This window comes from Ruditapes philippinarum, unplaced genomic scaffold (assembly GCF_026571515.1).
Source record: "Ruditapes philippinarum isolate M1 unplaced genomic scaffold, ASM2657151v2 ctg258_1_1_1_1, whole genome shotgun sequence".
Classification (NCBI taxonomy): domain Eukaryota; kingdom Metazoa; phylum Mollusca; class Bivalvia; order Venerida; family Veneridae; genus Ruditapes; species Ruditapes philippinarum.
In genome coordinates, this window is record NW_026855480.1 from 741,161 (window position 1) to 750,412 (window position 9,252).

Below are 9,252 nucleotides of genomic sequence, written 5' to 3' on the forward strand. Positions count from 1 at the left end.
TTTATTGTTTGAATTACATCCGTCCATTCCGTCCATAAGCCTCAGCATGCCAAATTGTGTGCGTTTTGTTGTTTTTCTTTTTCCTTTTTTCTGATGTTTGTTTTTATAATAATTCAAACACAGACATACATGCATTATACATGTCTGTATATAAAAGGTTATTTCTCGTGTAAGATCCTATAAACTCTTTGATCAACATTGCATTTTGTTGTTTCATGAATTATTTTTGTTTGTTTGTTTCTTCTTTCTTTCTTTCCTTTTTCATTTCTTTCTTTCTTTCTATTATTTATTTATCTATTTATTTATTTTTTTACTTTTTTTTTACTTTTTTTAAAAGGGGCTTTTGGGGGGGGGGCGGAGTTGCAAGGCGACATTTACACTTATCTAAAAAGACCGTTTGAGCAAAAATTGTCAGGAAACTTTGCATGCATGAATAAAGTCTAAGGTTGACATCTTTGATGACGTTTAACTGTTATAATGCTAAATTTGGCTATTTATACAGCAGCGTGGTGCTCAGTAGTGTCAAAATCAAAATTGTCTTAAAAAAACAGTCAACCTCCTCATAGGTTGCTAGTTCTGTCAACTTCCACATGTGATACCAGTGCTATTACTTTCTTTTATGACACCAGTACTGTCAAAACATTTGAGCCGCGTCATGACAAAACCAACATAATGGGTTTGCGACCAGCATGGATCCAGACCAGCCTGCGCATCCGCGCAGTCTGATCAGGATCCATGCTGTTCGCTATCAGTTTCTCTACTTGTTATACGGTTTGTAAGCGAACAGCATGGATCCTGATCAGACTGCGCGGATGCGCAGGCTGGTCTGGATCCATGCTGGTCGCAAACGCATTATGTTGGTTTTGTCATGACACGGCTCATTTATAAATGTGATCACAGCAGTGGTAAGTAAACGAGCAGGGATTGATTAATCAAGAGCAACGTTCTCATTGTTTTTATCGAAGACAAATTAAATGAACAAACAAGAGGACAACGATATCACTTACCAAAATATATGGTTTATTCGAACAATATAAATGTTATTCACTATTTGCTCATTCCTATTAAGTTTCATCAAAATCTGCCCAGCTTAATTAAGATTCTTGTTGTATTTCTATTTTTAGTTCTGGTGGCCAGACCAGAATGGTTCTTTAAAGGACCACCCCAGTTAGTTCATGACCTTAATTTCATTTATCTTGTTTAACAGACCGGAACAATGTAAACTGCGTGTATTTTATGATATCTTATAACTGATTTGCATATGATTTGGAATCCTGTGGTTATGATTAACGATCCCCACCCCACCCACAGTATTTTCTAACCTTTGAATGAGTTACAGAGTTACAAAAAAAGAGGAAGCAAAACAATGAAATTACGACAAGCAAATTCGTTGAATTTATATCCCCCGCCGAGTACTGGTTATTATTAACACAACAACTGAAGACATAAGGCTTTATTTATATATTAATCATGGCATAAACAGTGATATTCTTTGAACTTGATAAATATTCAGGGCAATAACAGAGCCATAACGTGTTAAATAGTAATATCTGGAAATGCCAATGAGATGTATGCATACTACATAACTAATCAAGGGCCATAAATCTGAGTAATAAGTATCTGACTGGAACAAGGCGACTATATGCACATCTCCTCTTAGTATCCCATAAAGTTTCATTGAATTCCAGCCTGTAGTAGCAGAGAAGTAGCGAGGAAACAAATATTTTTCTATATGGATACTACATAACTAATCAAGGGCCATAACTCTGAGTTAAAGTGTCTGACCGGAACAAGCCGACGATATGCGCATCTCCTGTTGGTATTAAAGGTTCCCATAAAAATTCGTTGAATTCAAGCTAGTAGTTGCAGAGAAAAAGCGCGGAAAGATAATGGCTCTATATGCATACTGCATAACTAATCAAGGGCCATAACTTTGAGATATAGGGTCTGATCGGAACAAGCCGACGATATGTGCACCTTCTCTTGATATTGATGATTCCAATAAAGTTTCGTTGAATTCCATCCAATAGTTGCAGAGAACTACTCCGGAAACGATTTTTACTCCATATGCATATTGCATAACTAATCAAGGGCCATAACTCTGAGTTAAAGTGTCTGACCGGAACAAGCCGACGATATGCGCATCTCCTCTTGGTATTGATGATTCCCATAAAGTTTCGTTGAATTCCAGCCAGTAGTTGCAGAGAAGTAGTGCGGAAACAATTTTTACTCTATATGCATACTACATAACTAATCAAGGGCCATAACTCTGAGTTAAAGTGTCTGACCGGAACAAGCCGACGATATGCGCATCTCCTCTTGATATTGATGATTCCCATAAAGTTTCGTTGAATTCCAGCCAGTAGTTGCAGAGAACTACTCCGGAAACGAAATTCGGACGGACGGATGGACGGACAACGCCAAAACTATATCCCCCTCCCGATTCCATCGGCGGGGGATAAAAAACGTAAGGTCATTCAATTGGCTGAGGGTCATCGGAAGGGTTGCAAATAAAACACTGGTAACCTTGTGTATCTGAAAGTCACTGTTTAATAGTTGGTTTCAGTATTCACTTATAAAATTACAATATTTTACAAAAATTGTACCAAACAATATACATATATCATTAAAATATACCTAAATGCTAAAATCTTAAAAGCATAGGTGTTTGAAATAACAGTTTGTCACTTTTCTTCCCATTTGGATCTGAAAGCCAGTACAATCGTATTCTATCAAGCCATTTTATGAAAAAGCATTGTACAGTTTTAAAAGTAATTAATTTTCCAATAATTTTAGTGCCAAGCTGGCACCAGAGTAGAGAACCATTAAAGTTACATAAACTTGCTGGTTTGTTTCCTTACATTAAGTAAAGTTTCAAAAGTATATCATAAATCGTTAATATGATATCAAGTTGCATCCAAAACAATGACCAAGGCTGTATCACCAAGGCTGAGTTGGATAGAAGTAAAACCAAATATTACCAAATAATTTGACCTTTTTTTTAAATCTCCTACACTTCTTAAATCCCCTACTCTTCATTTTTAAAGGCAATAATATTTGATTTACAATCAAACAAATCATTTCAAACACCAGTATACAAAACCTGTAGTGAATCAATAATGATGGTTATATCAATTACAGCATGTTTACACGTATACACATATAATGTGTAAAGATGTGTAAACAATATACAAAGTTCTGTTAGTAAATGATAACACAAATTTACACAAATATAATCTATGCTACACATTTGACACCATTACTATTTTCACACAGATTTGACATAAAAATCAAAGCCAAGTACACATATGTCTTGTGTTGTATTAATGACACATAACACTACGCTTGACATATAATCAATAAAATATGTGTCTAGTAAAAGTCAATATGCTGTATTCAAAGACACCACATTATGTGATGCATATACCTAAAGTCATATCTATTTCAATCACCTTGTACTAATCTTATGCCGTGATTTAAGAAAAATAGTTTTTTGGGTTTTTTTGTATCTTAATGTTTGAAGTCACTGCCATCAAGTAGCAAGTAAAATTCTGTTTTAATGTAGATTTTGTGCATGACATATATTTGTGAAGTCAATGACACATAATATAGTACACACACACATACGAACTGGCACAAAAAGGATATTTAGAAAATGAAAGAAAGATACACAAATTATAGAATGCTCTACTGAAGGTATTCATACAAAATGCTATGTTAACAATAAATCTTTTACCTGAGGGGTCAGTCATTTTTTTGTCTCTTAACTATAATATTGTAAAATTTGAAACAATTAACAGAATAGACTCATTCCATTAATAACAACTAAACTTTAGTGTATCTCTGCCACAAGATAACTTATAACTTTTCACCCCTACCCTGCTGAAATATTGTAATGGATTTGCCCTGCTTTGAATTTGGAACAGTTCATTCAATGCTTTAGGGATTTCATTAACCAAATATAAGTGTTAAGTCCTTCAGACTGCACAGATGTGTAGGCTGGCCTGTGCTGGGTGGCCTTGCTCTATACTGGTGGCAAACACAATTCCAGCAGGTACAGGGTCAAGACCTGAAATATTTACTTTATCTTACATGACATACACAACATTATGCCACAAAAACTAAGAAGAAATTAAACTCAATAAGTTAACATTGCACATTGAAATCAGCTTTCGAACGAAACTATTGTAAACAGCAAGAAATCTGTCCAATATAAAACAGTTCTGTTTTTTTTTTAATTTTATAATGTTCTCAAAAATATCTTCTCATTAATATTGTATGATAAAATACTATAAAGCACCAGTTATTAAAGGAATGTCTGTAACTTACACATAAATGTTAGCCTAATCTCTTTTACTTTTTCATGTATTGTCAACATGTTCATACCATTCGATAACCCTGTAACCCAAAAAATGGTTATATCAGAGTTGTTTCCCTTGCCCTTCCCTTTCACAACATAAGTCCAACAGAGTAGCATCCCTTTGATTTCATAATCCTCCAATGCCATATTAATTCAAAACGGAAAAATGTCCTTTTCAATATATTTATCTCAACTAACTTATTTTGGACATGATTTCTTCAAAAACAGATATGATATTTCTTATAAAATGTTGCAAGTATAAAATTCAAACAATAAATGATCCTTCTAAAATGCATGATAAAATTCTACAAATTCATGATAAAAATACTACAAATTCATGATAAAAATAATTTTATCTGAAAGAAACATTCAGAATTTTTTCTCTTTTTTTCTGGAATCGCTTTGAAATAATTGTAAAGACAAATTTAGCTACAAACACTGTAGATTTTAATTCCTTTTTCAGATTTTTTCATCAAATTAGAGAAATTGAAAAGCCTAGTGTCAATATTTAAACAGTATGAAAAAGATACCAAAAAAATGTGTTATGTACATTTCTTGTGGGATTCTAATTGCTTTTTCAACACCTACACAAATATGCTGTACATGGGATGATTTTGGTGAAAAATAGAAATGCGTCATTGCTTTGTCAATTTGAAAGATCAAATAAGATCAATACCTACGATCTAGTGAAATATCAACCACACAATTCATTATTCCAGATCCTCTATTTAAAATAAATCTATTTAAAATAAATTGTTATTAAATCTAGGGCAAACTCTCATCAGTTTGAGTTCATAAGGACCATCAGAAAAATATGACGTTAACAAAATGTCAGTTTTTGAAACATTGGAGGATTTTTTTTAAAAGTTTCAGTAACTTGACAAACTATCCTATTTTCTCTTTTATTTGTCAGTATGTTCCTATGAGGACTCCACAAAATATCATTGCAAACAAATGTCTCAACAATCTGTAGTTGCTGTTTGTCTGTTCCTGTCATATTTCAAATATTCAAGAAAATATTCAAGAATAAAGAATTCAAGAATAAAATATTCCAAGAATAAAATTCTTACGAAAAGTATAGATTTTACAGTATTGTGTAGAGTAAAGTATATCATGGACATTCAATACATCATGTACGTATTCTTTCTTCACTGTGACGTCAAGATTTCCCTGGAGAAGCTCCAGTCACTTCTTGTTACAAGTAATTAACTTTTAGGACAAGAGAATAGTAAAACAAGACTTGTTCAATCGCATTACAATACCTGGATATATATATAACAGGATTGTAAACACTTAAACACAGGATAGAGGCTAGAACATGATATGCTCATCAAATATGAAAAATATGCATTGGTTATTAACTAAAATTATGTAAATGCTTTACATTCTGTTTGTTTTTAGTTTTGATCTATGATTCTAAAAAAGGTATCTCTCTTAATCCTGTATGTAACAAAGTAGGGAGAATAATGGAAAATAGTTCAGTAAACTACTTTGATATATGCAAATGATTAAAAATCATATACAAAAACCACAAAATTAAAAATAAACTTGAAAAAGCATAACTCTATTGAAAAGTACAAGACAGAATGGCGCCAAAATGTAAATACAAATATGTTTAAAGTTTCAGTATAACAATGTTATCAAACTTACATTAATATAGGAAAATTACGACGACAGAATGTATAATGGATAACGTGTAAATGATTACAAATGACTATGGTCATAAATAATATCATATAGACCTGGTATAAGTAACGTGACAAACATTGAAAAAACATACAACATCTGATAAAACCTGTAAAGTACACACACTTGAATGAAGTAAAATGGCACACAAAAAATGGTTAAATGGTAAAATGGTACAAATTTCACAATATCTATACTGCCTTCACAAAATATAACACTTTTTTTCTATAAAATTAATAAAACAAACCATATGATTTTTAAATACAACCAATGTAAAAAATACATACTAAGTGTCAAAATAATATTAAAAATACTTATATAGACTCTAATTGGTTAAATGGTGATTAAACTAAAAAGGTTACATAAAGTACATTTTTAAATAGTAACCAGGGGTAGAAAAATAATTTATATTTCCGGTCTTTACCAAACGTTACCAGATGGCTTCCCTTTTATCCACACCCTGTATTAATTTGAGCAGATCCTGCAATGGTATTATGCTATATATGGCAATAAATATGTTTATGCTATATATGACAATAAACATGTTTATACAATATGTTTATGCTTTATATCTCAATAAATATGTTTATGCTATATATTGCAATAAATATGTTTATGCTTTATATCTCAATAAACATGTTTATGCTATATATCTCAATAAACATGTTTATGCTATATATATCACAATAAACATGTTTATGCTATATATTGCAATAAACATGTTTATGCTATATACCACACGTTTATGCTATATATCTCAATATGAATTTTGCAAAACAAATATAACTATATTTTGGGTTTCAATTTACTGTCACACTTTTTCTTTCTGTAGTAAGGACAAACTTGTGTTTTATTATGTTGTAACAATGGATTAAGAACAATATATGCTATTAGTTAACTTTTAATATAAAAGTAGCGTTGAATATGAAACAGTTTTGATAAAGGTAGCAAAATGTAAACAGAGTGGTATTTTGACTTCCATACAAAATCAATATAACTGTACTAATTGTCAAAACAAAATATAAGCTAAATATGTTTCAGTTATATAGTGAAAGAGTGACTTTTAAGGACTGTAACAGAACATAGCTTTAGTAAAATAATTTTCTAAAAATTTGCATTTTTTAAACTTAATTTTTAAAACAAACTCAAGATAGTATTATCAATAATTTTATTGAAAATACTCTACAGAGTAGTCATGTACTATACCCATGTTAAACATGAAGTAAAAACTTCTCAGCATGAATCAAATGAGACACAAGGCTGAATGCTTGGAATTTGATATCCGAAAAATCTGTCGTCAATCAAAGCAATAATGATTTATAGAGAGCACGTGTCTGCATGTTTTTTTTTTTATTTTCAATGAATCTGTTATCACCAAATCTAAAGTAGCAAAGTAACTGACAGGTAACATGTACCCTTATATTCTCAATATTTAGTTATGTAATGATGGGGGAAAAATCAAATTTAAACTATGAAAACATAATCATAATTGTTGACAAAAATATGATTTTTTTTTACTACCTTGATGCATTCAATATTAATCAATAATAGACAAGTTTTTATTTTTTTTAAAAGTATTAGTATATTCTGCAATGAAATAAACAATAATTTTCCATAAATATTTTTTAAAAAAGTTATCAATATAAAAAGTAAAATAGGAAAGTACAAGCAAAAGTTAATGTAAAAAAGTAAAATGGGAAAGTACAAGCAAAAGTTAATGTAAAAACACAACCCAATTCTACACAACAGACCAAACCTTGAACAAAATACAAGATGAACATTTTATGTTCTTTATAATATTATAAATTAAAAGATATAAATAAAATTTAAAGCAAGATGTTCACACTTAAAGGTGATTTTTTTCCATATTTTTCTAAAAATAATTATAACATGTCAACATGTTAATCAGCTTAGAAGTGCAGTGTTTCTTTTCAATTTTTAGACAGGTCTTATAAACACCCATATAACAATAAAGCTAAATTTAAAAAATAAAAAAAAGTGTCCAAAAATCCCAACAATTATAAAATTTGAAATTCCAAAGTTGTTTTGACCAATTTTTTCTCTTCACTTTAACCAAACATTACAACAAAAAAAAAACTTCCATTTTTTTGTTTAAAGGTTGAAAAGAACCACCTACACAAAATACTCCAAAATGAATATTAAAACATACATATATGTGAAAGTACATCATACGAAAACCTTAGAGTTGACTAAAAATTCATTTGTTATATATTATTAAGCAATTTCTCATTTTCAGATGCGAAAAGTATTTTACATATTTATCATATGAATAAAATTAGAAATGTTTTCATCTGAGCCATAAATGAATTAATCCCAACCCTCTAAAACCAATATCTGTAGTACATGTAGTATATTTTGTTTAAAGCTTGTTTTAACACCTAGACTTGTACACATGTATTATGTCTATAATAGTTTTGTGTCTTGATCTAAATAATAATGCTAATTTCTACAGTTAGTTTTAGTTATGAGCTAGGAATGAATTAACAATTGTGTATAAAGAACATGCATAAATTGATAAATGAACATCACAAAATGGGTAATTTTATTAGAAATGCACCATTTAATTAAAATGCTGTATATTTTTTACATCTTATTAAAACATTTCCATCATAGAAAGTTGTTGACTAAGACAAATGACATGAAAATACTGACAAGACCTTAAATTGTGGACCACAGGCATATTAGCCTACTAAAATGACACTAAACATCAAGAAAAATTTAGTATGAAGATTGATAATTAAATATAGGTTTTAGAAATACTTCCTTCACGCTATAGACATTAAAACTACTGTACTCTATAAACATTTGATATAGATAAAGATGTCCCAACAAATTAATTATCATACAATCTTAATGATTTTTGACTGGATGTGATGTCACATCAATACTGCTACAGTTAAACTGTTGTAAGAAGACCACAGGTGGTGATCTATGTATTATTTCAGGCACAAGGGGACGACTGAGTAGAATGAACAACCTTTCATCAGCAAGGAGAGTTTCTTGATTTAAAAGAAGCCAAAGTTCCTTGTAGGATTTGAATCTACAGGGACGAAGCGTAAATGAATCAAGTCTATGACTCTTACCAGTTGTACACATTTGCCCCATTTCAAGAACCACTTAATATAGCTGAAAAATGCATTATATAATGAAGACCAAACAGGTCAAAGCTGAGCATGAAATTATCT

The 9,252-nt window shown here is 30.6% G+C and overlaps 1 protein-coding gene across 2 annotated transcripts in view; it reads left to right on the forward strand.

Moving 5' to 3' along the window:
• The window catches only part of LOC132743505 (12S rRNA N4-methylcytidine methyltransferase-like), a 408,080-nt gene that overhangs the window by 369,823 nt on the left and 29,005 nt on the right, over nucleotides 1-9,252 (forward strand). The gene's annotated exons all lie outside the window — the stretch shown is intronic.